Source organism: Lolium perenne, chromosome 7 (genome assembly GCF_019359855.2).
Source record: "Lolium perenne isolate Kyuss_39 chromosome 7, Kyuss_2.0, whole genome shotgun sequence".
Taxonomy (NCBI): Eukaryota; Viridiplantae; Streptophyta; class Magnoliopsida; order Poales; family Poaceae; genus Lolium; species Lolium perenne.
Window position 1 is genome coordinate 293,357,937 of NC_067250.2, and position 12,820 is coordinate 293,370,756.

The window sequence follows — 12,820 nt, forward strand, 5'->3', positions numbered from 1 at the left end:
CTTCCACCGCTCCCCGGGCCGATCCGATGGCCTCTCCGCCGGATTAGCCGGCCGGAGCTGGTCTAGGAGAGGCGCCGGTGTATATAGCTGTAGGTTTTGCACTTGTTTGTTCGGTTCTATGCCGGCTTTGGGCTCTATGCCCGTAGTTAGGAGTGAAGGCCGGGATCTCGGCGGTCAGATCCGGTGGTTTGTAGGGCTTATCCTTCTTGTTTCGTTGCCTCTATGGCCGGGGAAGGAAGTGGAAGGACGAGCCAGCACTCCTTCAAATAAGATCGCTCTCTGCTGCCTTCATCTGAAGTCGAGCGGCAGCGCTGACAGGCGTCCTCTGGCCGGCCTTGGTGGCGAGGGGAGGACGCAGGCTGTTGTGTTGCTTCTTGATGCAGGTGTTTGGTGGGGCGAATTCCAGTTGCCTCGGTTTGGTGCTTGCCTTCTTCCTCTGGCCGGCTGTGGAGGCGAGGAGAGGAGAAATTTCAGCTCCATGCTGGAAGTCGTTGGTCAGGCACTGATGCTGCGTCTCCTGCGAGTGCCATCTCGATGGCAGCTGTTTGGGTTCTACACCAAGCCTATCTTCTTCGCCCACCTCCTCCTACCCGTGGCAGGAGTGGTGAGTTTGAGGGTGGGTCGTTTTGCATTGCTGGTGTTGGCAAAGAATCCTCAGCTGCAAGAAATGCCTGACAGCAGTGGAGTTGGGAAGCGATTTTGAGCATCACCTCGGCGGCGGGTGACAGCCGTCCGACATCCAAGGCCTACTCATGGCCTATCCAAAAGCTGGTGAAGGGCTCCGGCGAATGTTTAACCTCCTTTGTGAGGCCCGTCTTGAGGTCTGCTACCGCATACTACGTCTGCATAGCAGCAAGTGGCTCCGTCCCCGCTTCTAGGCATGACGGTGGCGACGCTGACCTCTGGCTCGGCGGTGGAGAAAGAGAAGGATCGAATTGCTTTCTAACATCTTTTAGTGAGGTCTTTTATGCAACTACTAGGGACCTATATTTTTTTCTTATCTCATGGGGTCCTTTGTATTAACTTGTACATCCACTGTTTGAAATTAATGAGATGCTTCCAGGCCCTTCGGGGCGCTCCTTGTTCAGAAAAATAAAGAAAGAGCATGTAAGGATTCAGTTGTTAACCATCATCAAGTGTCTCATCTTCTAAGTAATGTAAATATATGCAGTTTTACTTGCTGGTGATTAAAAAAAATGCTGGACAGTAATACCAACAGGCATCACAATTTTCAGTTCTTTGTTCTGATGCGGGCGCTTTAGCCAGACCTGATGCAATGCTGTATTCTGAATGTCTGAGCTCTTGCCAACTGCAGATGACCGTAGCAGACAAGAGCTTTTTCAATGGCTGGGGAAGCTGGTTCCATATATGTCAACGTTGAGGTAAAATAAAATTACAGCTTCCCACGATTGCATCTTTGTTCTATCGATCTCACCTCCAGTTTGTCAAGGTAAGCATGCCATGTTTTCTTGGTCTGGACTGAAGCTGGAGCATGCAAATGCTAAATGTCCACTTAAGCTACGGGACTAAACTTGAATATGCATTGTTTAGTTAATTTGCATTGGAATTTAGCTCCACAAAATTACAGATTGTGCTGGCTAGGCTGCAATTTCTTGCAAAAAAAAAACAGTATGATGCAGGGTCTTTTGAAAATTTTCATCATGGCCTGCGCTGTTGACGTCCGTATCTTGTCCGAGGAAATTCCTCAGTGGCTGGAGCACTGCGCTACCCTTCCGTTTTTTGGCAGACATTGCTTTAGCAAGGTTCATATGCATGGTATCGGCAAAGTGAAACATTTTCCTGCCGCGATACAAAGTCGAGCTTTTGCTCGTGTGGTGCTATATTTTCTGTGTCAACGCTGTATATCTAGTTGGATGTAGTGTACTACGGAGTAGTATAGTTTCTGCAGCCAAGTTTGAATTGTTGTTATTCCAAACCTTCAAGAGCCAACAACTTCTGGAACATTTCAAAATTCAGATTAGCTTCAGCAACCTTGTAGAAAGAGGCTGAAAACGGCTGTTAAGTTTCAGCCCGTAACCATCTATGTTATTACTGATAGACACACAACCAGTGTGTGCCGTCTTCAAACAGCATATGTCTACAGAAATGAGAAATATGCAGCTTTACTTGCTTGCGATAAATTTATTTTCTCGATTGTAATACTTGTATGCCTCACTATTTTTCAGTTCTGTGTTTGATGCAGATAATTGAACTGGACTATGCTGACGCAGCTCTGTATTCTGAGTTTCTGACGCGGCTTTGTCCATCTGCAAATGACTAAAAGCAGATAGGAGCTTTCTGAATAGTTGGCGAAGCTGGCTCCATGTTGTCAAGGTAAAATAAACATACAGTTAAGTTAAGTTAAGGTCAGTCAATATTACGTAAACATAATGTTCGATAGTCATTAACACCCGAGGAATGTTCAGTTACGGAATTAAACTTGAATTCGCAATAAAAAAGCTAATTTGCGTTGGAATTTAGTTCCACAACGTTATAGACCATGCTGACTAGGCTGTAATTTCCTGCCAAAAAGAACCCTCTGAAGGATCTACTTCTCCCCTGGATATGGTTGAATGGCTGCCAGTACAGGAGAACTTGGTTTCATGTTTCAGAAAGTTAATTAAAGTTACTGTTTCCCTCATGCTATATATCACTTCCTTAATTATGTAATTTCCTTAAGTTTGCATGGAGATGGGCGAAAACAAGCATGCGATGTTTTCATGGTTGGGCTGACTGAAGCTGGAGCTTGCACATGCTGCTAGTAAACATCCAATCAATGTTCAGTTAAGCTACGGAATCAAACCAGAATACGCAATGTTCCCCGGCATTATTTCATAACTGAATAAAATGAAAATATTCCATACCTAAATAAACTTCATGTTTGCTTTGATCGAAGGCTCCCCTCCAGTGTCACTTATCGATGTACTGTCAATTAGAGCCTGTAGGATTTTTCGCTCCTTGTCCTTAACATCTTCCAATATGGGAATGCTTAATGTTCAGTTAAGCTGCAGAACTAAACTTGAATATGCAATGTTCAGTTAGCTTGCATTGGAATTTTGTTCCCAATCATTGCAAACCGCGCCGACTAGGCTGTGATTTCTTGCAAGAAAATAAATACGGAGTAATAAATAACCCTATGATATATCTTTGGTATAGGGTCTTCTGTATTTTTCACCGTGGGGCCTCCGCTGCTGTCGTCCGTAACGTGTACGAGGAAATGCTCCTATGGCTGAGCGTTGTGCTGCCCTTCCTTCTTCGACCCTGGCTTCAGCATTGTTCGTTCTGCGTGCACGAACAAGCAAGGTCGCACTCCACGACCATGGATAGGACTTTGCTTGCTTAAGACAAAGATCCAGGCTATGAAGACAGTCCGACCAAATGTCTATTTCTTCAGTTATACTACGGCTCACAGGGACTCGGTTCAACGGTCGATATGGCATCATACTGCTTAATCAAGTCGACTTCGTACCGTAAAACAGAATCCTACGGAATATTTTGTTTTCAGCGGCGGCGTGCGGGTGGCTATGGCGGCGGCGTGGGGAAAATGGTTGGGAATTCTGAAATATCCGCGCGCCCTAGTGAAATGGGATGAGGGGTTGGTCCTGTATTCAGCCTCCCGCCCCGTACAAGTAAGGGGCGAAGAGCCATCCCGTAGCCAAAACTGTAAAAAATCGATGCGGGGGTCTGTTTCACAGGGTCTGCTAGACGGCCGGGTAGTGCCCAACCCCTTATTTCAGCGGTTATTATACAGGTTTAGCCCTTTTAAGGAGTCTGTTAGACATGCTCTAAGACTAGTCGCAATGTATCGTACACTAGTATCATGTGATACTAATTTATGATACCACCCCTCGAAGACCTTTCACAATGCAACGTTTCTTAGCACGTTATCATAGGTAACTATATGCATGTTAAGAAACAACTATCATTACCCGCAAAACAAACTATCATAATCCATTGTTCCTTAGTGTTATATTAAATTTAATGACTTTAGGCTCATGCATGCATGTGATTGGCTTATAAATGTATTTTGCCTATAGCTGCGTGCAAGTGTTGTATTGGAGTAGCTAAGAAACAACAATTATCTCTTTTATCATTAATTATGATGCCACATCATCACTTTGTCTATAATATCGCGCTAAAAGATAAGCATTGGAGAAGGCCTCAGGTGTATGTGTATCGCGGACTGCACTGGCACGAGCCCGCGAGCTCCACAAAACGATATGATTTTGCTCTATGCATCTTCTTCTCCTTGCGTAATGCATAAGGATCAGGTTGTAACTTAGCAACTTAACTTCGGACATCTACAACGGGAGGGCTTGGAGAAGGTAATATAAAGAGCATGCGGAAATTCTCTAGAGTTCAAAATCTCAAAATCTTCAATTTTGAACTGAATTCCATTTTGAAAGTTCAAATATACTTTTCCTTCTACTAAATTCTTTCTAGGAAATTACTCCATCAAATTCTATTATAAATAAAAAAAAAATCCTTTGACAGGCATCAAGACTGCGCATCAAAATCCATAGAAATTTTTGGAGTTCAAAATATTGTTTTTACAAAACATCATTTAATGGTTGAATGCCATTTGAAATGTACATAGTATTTATGTAAAGACAGAAATAGTTAAGATAAATTTTCCAAATATTTTGAGGGATGCAAAATACCTCTCAGACATATTCATAACAATTCAAGAAAGTATTCCAATCATTCCCAAAATAGAACCAAAGTCAAAATAGAATTCATTTAAAAAATAGAAAACAGAAAAAAAACTATAGAATATTTCCCAGCTAGGCAAGATGGCCTGCAACCCAACTTGTTCTTCCCTGCGTCTCACACAAAATTCCAGGAGCCGGGGCGAAAAATTGGAAACATCGAGGTGTCGTCTTCCCTATCGTCGACGGGTCGCGGTCGAGTAACCAACCTTGTCGTTGATACAGCCTCCGGGGAACCGCCTTTGGAAGCTATAAATATCCCTCATAAGCATTCACACCTCTCCCACTTCTCTCAATCTCTCTCCCGAGCTCCCGGGCTCGCTTGCTGCCGAAACCCTAAAAATGGGAACGTCGGCGATCCACCACGAGAGAACTCCTCTTACTTCGATATAAGTATCTTAGGAGCAGTGGTGGATCTTAAGTTGCATCTCTGTCGAACCGAGCAACGCGGGGAGGTAGGAGTAGCTCGAATCATGCCCTTCTTCTCTAATCCGTGACCTTGCACTCGTCTCCGGTAACTATCGACCTAGAACCTAGAATCACATCTTAGGGTGAGTTGTAGCCTTGTTTTCGATTCGGCTAGAGTAGCTCCGATGCAGACCTTGTTCATCGCCGTCGATTCCATTGATTGACCACTTGGTCCGTGCGGTAGCTCGTTAGAAGCGTGCCACTGAGTAGAGTCAAACACACCTAATCGGCGGCGCCTTAGTAAGCCGGCACGTAATCGACTTATAGTCGGTGGAAGTGGACCCTAGTGTCAGGTTTGACATGAGTCATCTAACCACGTGAACACTTTCCCATATGTCATTTTCGATAGCTTGGTAACGATTCCGTGTAAAACTAATTAAGTAACCCTTCACCTAGTCAGGCGCTGACCTGGTCAATGGACCCACATGTCACTCACTGTAGAATTTGATTTAACCGATTTAGTAAAAAACCCTCAAACCTGGTACAAGCTTTGAAAAAAAAATCATAATTAAATAAATAAAATCATAAAAATAATATGACCTACCAAATTGATAAAAAATCTCTATCCAAATAAAATATAATATCAAATGTTTAGTTAAAAATTCAATTACTTAATAAACCTTGTTTACACAATTTTTACTGTAATATATTTTCAACAAAAATAAATATTCAGCGGTAATTATTTTGAAATAGTGGATGTAAGAGCAAACTTTAAACCCCAAGTTTTGTGTGTTTGTTGACAACACTTGAGTAATCTCACCGTGTGCTTTGAGTATCATTGTTAGATTTGCAAGAGCACGGTGACCTCGCTGGACTCATCAAGATTGGAAGACTGAAGCGTAGGTGTTAGGTTTTCTGATTTTGTGTGTGTTTAGCGAGGTGACATGGATGGAGAGAAAAAGGGGAGAAAACCAGTTTTAGCCAGGCCGGTACTACTGGTACCTGTAGCGGTAGTACCGCTACCCCTATAGGTACCGTCCCACGGTACCGCTCTGAGTTCTGCGCTGAAATTGTCCCACAGTACGAGTTGCGATACCTCTGCGGTACCAAGAGCGGTAGTACCGCTCACGAGCGGTAGTACCGCTACCGCTCACGAGCGGTAGTACCGCCCTTGGTACCGGTCAGGTACCGTAAACTAGTTACGGCAGTACCGCTCTGGTACCGCTTCGAGTCCAGTAAGGTTTGGACTCTGTTGCGGTACCTCGAGCGGTACCGCGAGTGGTAGTACCGCTCTGCGTCCACGTGGACCAGATCTGGGGAATTCGAACTCAGAGCGGTAGTACCGCTTCCCAAAAGCGGTAGTACCGCTTAGGCAAAAACTGGACATAACGGTTGGATTTGGAGGAGCCTATTTAAGGGCTCCTTCTTCCCCAACACGATTTCATCTCTCCTCCCTCTCTCTCCTCCATTGTTGCTGAGCTTAATCCTTGAGGATCTCCCCAACCATCCAACCAATCTTGCCCAAATTTTGAGGAGTGGTGAAGGAGACCCCGATCTATAGTTCTACCAAGAGAGATTTCACCAATCCTTGATATTCCTTAGTGGAGCTTGGTGCTAGGGTTCCTATTGTGGGATATTGGAGAAAGTGCATCCATGGAGGCTAGCTTGGTGTTGTACTAGCCCCATGGGTTGTTGGGAGCCTCCTTGTGGTGTGGAGCTCGCCCCAACCTTGTGAAGGAATCACCGCCTCGACCGGTGTCTTAGTGGAGAAGGGGGAGCACCTTCGTGGAGCTCTTTCGAGGAAGAAGGTGAGGCCTTCCTTCGTGGTGTGGCCGTCTAGTCTCTTGTGTGAGACTAGCACCTCCTCAACGCAGACGTACTTCCTATTGTGGAAGGAACTGCGGGAAACAAACCTCGCCTCGTCTCCGCGCCCCCGGTTGTCCCGCTCCTTACTCTTACGATCTTGTTGATTCCTTTGCTTGTTGCACTTGTTCTAGGATCATTGTAGGATCACCCCTATCGCTAAAGTTATCACCTTTACCTTCCGCTGCACTAAAATTGAAAAATACTAAAACTTGCCGTAGCGCCATTCACCCCCCCTCTTGTTTGCTACGATCCATTCAAGTGGTATCAGAGCAAGGTTTTCTTGCTCGGGCTTTACCGCCTAAGAAATGGCCGAACAAGATGAGGGTGTGGCGAATGGGTCACCTTCCCTTGTGCCACCCGCTCCATCATCTCCCGTCGATACTACAACGGCTACGTTGGATGACCTCAAGAAATTGGAGTCATCCATCGTTAACCAAATGAAGGCGATGATGATGGAGTTGGTTGCTCAAAAACCGAACCCTATTGTTGATCCTAAAGCAAGTGCCGAGGATCCCCCGCCAAAAGCTAACCCCTTTCCTCTTGTTGATTTTGTCGCGCAAGCGACAAAAGATTCACAAAAGGAAGGGATTGGGGAGACCGGCACTTCAACAAAGGGGAAGGATGAGACACCGGTTGCGGAACGTCTAGGGGGTTATCATGAGGTGCCACCACCAAGTGATTACACCGTAAATGTTCCAATACCTATGCCACATATCTTGTCGCATGGTTCACCACCGTTACTTGAGTCAAACAACTTTGAAAATTGGCAATTCTTGATGCGTTCCCATGTGCGCAGTGCATCTACCGAGCTTTGGCGTATCATCAAGGAGGGCTATTCACCAAGAGACCCAAAGAGCTTGACAAGGAGAGAAGTGGTGGATGACCAACTCAACGCCACTGCCATCAACATGATACACATGGCCATCACGCCCAAGGACCGTGCTCATATCCGCTCGCTCAAGACCGCCAAGGAAGCATGGGATAAACTTGAGAAGCTCTTCCTCGGAAATGCAAGCATCCAAAGCTCTCGTTTTGATGAAGTGAACAACATGGCCGACAACTTCGTCATGGTTGAAGGAGAGTCCCCCGAAGAAATGTATCGGCGCCTTATCGCTCTTGCCGTGCAAATGCAAGATCTTGGAGCAACGTTTGTGGATGACCATTGGATCAAGCGCAAGTTCTACAACGCTTGATGTCTACGGGTGCTTCTATTCTTGTAGACAGTGTTGGGCCTCCAAGAGCAGAGGTTTGTAGAACAGCAGCAAGTTTCCCTTAAGTGGATCACCCAAGGTTTATCGAACTCAGGGAGGAAGAGGACAAAGATATCCCTCTCAAGCAACCCTGCAATCACGATACAAGAAGTCTCTTGTGTCCCCAACACACCTAATACACTTGTCAGATGTATAGGTGCACTAGTTCGGCGAAGAGATAGTGAAATACAAGTGGTATGAAAGAATATGAGCAGTAGTAACGGCGCCAGAAAAGTGCTTGCTGGCGTGCAGTTGATGGTAGTAATATTGCAGGAAGTAAAGATGCAGTAAAACAGTAAACAAGCGATGATTGCAGTATTTGGAAACAAGGCCTAGGGATCATACTTTCACTAGTGGACACTCTCAACATTGATCACATAAATAAATAAGTTCTCTTCTTTGTGCTACATATACTCTTGTTTGATAATGAACACCATTCGTTGTGTAGGGCTACGAGAGCACCTCAATGCCGGAGTTAACAAGCTCCACAACATTCGACATTCATATTTAAGTAACCTTTAGAGCATAATAGATCTTTGCAATTTAAACCGAGTACTAACATAGCATGCACACTGTCACCATCACACTACGAAGGGGGAATAAATCACATCAATACTATCATAGTAATAATTAACTCCATAACCTACAAGAGATTATGATCATAACCTACACCAAGTACTACACGATGCACACACTGTCACCATTACACCGTGGAGGAGGAATAGAGTACTTTAATAACATCACTAGAGTAACACATAGATGAATAGTGATACAAAACTCATATGAATCTCAATCATGTAAGGCAGCTCATGAGATCATTGTATTGAAGTACATAGGAGAGAGATTAACCACATAGCTACCGGTACAGCCCTTAGCCTCGATGGAGAACTGCTCCCTCCTCATGGGAGACAGCAGCGGTGATGAAGATGGCGGTGGTGTCGATGGAGATGCCTTCCGGGGGCACTTCCCCGTCCCGGCGGCGTGCCGGAACAGAGACTCATGTCCCCCAGATCTTGGCTTCGCGATGGCGGCGGCTCTGGAAGGTTTCTCGTACGGTGGCTTTTTCGTATCGAGGTTTTAGGTCAGGGACCTTTAAATAGGCGAAGAGGCGGAGTCGGAGGGCTGACGAAGCGACGACACAGTAGGGGGGCGCGGCCCACCCCCTGGCCGCGCCAGCCTATCATCTGGGGCCCACAGGGCCCTCCTCTGGTGGCTCTCGGGTGTTCTGGAAGCTTCGTGTGATTCTAAGATGCTGGGCGTTGATTTCGTCCAATTCCGAGAATATTTCCTTACTAGGATTTCTGAAACCAAAAACAGCAGAAAACAGCAACTGGCCCTTCGGCATCTCGTCAATAGGTTAGTTCCGGAAAACGCATAATAATGACATATAATGTGTATAAAACATGTGAGTATCATCATAAAAGTAGCATGGAACATAAGAAATTATAGATACGTTTGGGACGTATCAAGCATCCCCAAGCTTAGTTCCTACTCGCCCTCGAGTAGGTAAACGATAACAAGGATAATTTCTGAAGTGACATGCTATCATAATCTTGATCAATACTATTGTAAAGCATATGAGATGAATGCAGCGATTTGAAGCAATGATGAAGATAATGAGTAAACAAATGAATCATATAGCAAAGACTTTTCATGAATAGTACTTTCAAGACAAGCATCAATAAGACTTGCATAAGAGTTACTCATAAAGCAATAAATTCAAAGTAAAGGCATTGAAGCAACACAAAGGAAGATAAAAGTTTCAGCGGTTGCTTTCAACTTCAACATATTTATCTCATGGATAATTGTCAACACAAAGTAATATAACAAGTGCAATAAGTAAACATGTAAGAATCAATGCACACAGTTGATACAAGTGTTTGCTTCTGGGATAGAAAGAATAGGTAAACTGACTCAACAATAAAGTAAAAGATAGGCCCTTCGCAGAGGGAAGCATGGATTACTATATTTGTGCTAGAGCTTTTCATTTTGAAAACAAGAAACAATTTTGTCAACGGTAGTAATAAAGCATATGTGTTATGTATAAGATATCTTATAAGTTGCAAGCCTCATGCATAGTATACCAATAGTGCTCGCACCTTGTCCTAATTAGCTTGGATTAACACGGATTATCATTGCATAGCATATGTTTCAACCAAGTGTCACAAAGGGGTACCTCTATGCCGCCTGTACAAAGGTCTAAGGAGAAAGCTCGCATTGGATTTCTCGCTTTTGATTATTCTCAACTTAGACATCCATACCGGGACAACATAGACAACAGATAATGGACTCCTCTTTAATGCATAAGCATTCAACAACAGTTAATATTCTCATAAGAGATTGAGGATTAATTGTCCAAACTGAAACTTCCACCATGAATCATGGCTTTAGTTAGCGGCCCAATGTTCTTCTCTAACAGTATGCATACTCAAACCATTTGATCATGAAAATCGCCCTTACTTCAGACAAGACGAACATGCATAGCAACTCACATGATATTCAACAAAGGTAAAAGAGTTGATGGCGTCCCCAGAAACATGGTTACCGCTCAACAAGCAACTTATAAGAAATAAGATACATAGCTACATATTCTTCACCACAATAGTTTTTAAGGCTATTTTCCCATGAGCTATATATTGCAAAGACAAATGATAGAATTTTAAAGGTAGCACTCAAGTAATTTACTTTGGAATGGCGGAGAAATACCATGTGGTAGGTAGGTATGGTGGACACAAATGGCATAGTTTTTGGCTCAAGGATTTGGATGCACGAGAAGAATTCCTCTCAATACAAGGCTAGGCTAGCAAGGTTGTTTGAAGCAAACTCAAGTATAAAAGGTGCAGCAAAGCTTACATATGAACATATTGTAACTATTATAAGACTTTACATTGTCTCCTTGTTGTTCAAACACCTCAACCAGAAAATATCTAGACTCTAGAGATCAATCATGCAAACCAAATTTTAACAAGCTCTATGTAGTTATTCATTAATGGGTACAAAGTACATGATGCAAGAGCTTAAACATGATCTATATGAGCACAACAATTGCCAAGTATCAAATTATTCAAGACATTATACCAATTACCACATGCAGCATTTTCTGTTTCCAACCATATAACAATTAACGAAGAAGTTTCAACCTTCGCCATGAACATTAAAAGTAAAGCTAAGAACACATGTGTTCATATGCAACATCGGAGCATGTCTCTCTCCCACACAAGCATTTATTCAGAGAATGAAAATAACAAAACGAAAATAAAAGCACACAGACGCTCCAAGTAAAGCACATAAGATGTGACCGAATAAAAATATAGTTTCAAGAGAAGAAACCTGATAATTTGTCGATGAAGAAGGGGATGCCCGGCATCCCCAAGCTTAGATGCTTGAGTCTTCTTGAAATATGCAGGGATGAACCACGGGGGCATCCCCAAGCTTAGACTTTTCACTCTTCTTGATCATAGTATATCATCCTCCTCTCTTGACCCTTGAAAACTTCCTCCACACCAAACTCAAAACAAACTCATTAGAGGGTTAGTGCATAATTAAAAATTCACATGTTCAGAGGTGACACAATCATTCTTAACACTTCTGGACATTGCTCAAAGCTACTGGAAGGTAATGGAACAAAGGAATCCATCCAACACAGTGAAAGAGGCAATGCGAAATAAATGGCAGAATCTGTCAAAACAGAACAGTCCGTAAAGACGAATTTTAAAGAGGCACCAGACTTGCTCAGATGAAAATGCCCAAATTGAATGAAAGTTGCGTACATATCTGAGGATCATGCACGTAAATTGGCAGATTTTTCTGAGTTACCTACAGAGAATCATACCCAAATTCGTGACAGCAAGAAATCTGTTTCTGCGCAGTAATCCAAATCTAGTATTAACTTTACTATCAAAGACTTTACTTGGCACAACAATACAATAAAATAAAGATAAGGAGAGGTTGCTACAGTAGTAACAACTTCCAAGACTCAAATATAAAACAAAATTGCTGTAGTAAAATAAACACATGGGTTATCTCCCAAGAAGTTCTTTCTTTATAGCCATTAAGGTGGGCTCAGCAGTTTTAATGATGCACTCGCAAGAAATAAAAGTTGAAGCAAAAGAGAGCATAAAAAAGCAAGTTCAAAACATATTTAAGTCTAACCCACTTCCTATGAAAAGGAATCTTGTAAATAAACAAATTCATGAAGCATAATGCAACAAGCATAGAAAGATAAAACAAGTGTAACTTCAAAAATTTCAGCATATAGAGAGGTGTTTTAGTAACATGAAAACTTCTACAACCATATTTTCCTCTCTCATAATAACTTTCAGTGGCATCATGAACAAACTCAACAATATAAGTATCACATAAAGCATTCTTATTCACATGCATAAAAGTATCATTACTCTCCACATAAGCATAATCAGTTTTATTAGTTGTAGTGGGAGCAAATTCAACAAAGTAGCTATCATTATTATTCTCATCATCAAATATAGGAGGCATAGTATAATCATAATTAAATTCACTCTCCATAGTAGGCGGCACCAAAAGACCACTATCATTATAATCATCATAAATAGGAGGCATATCATAATC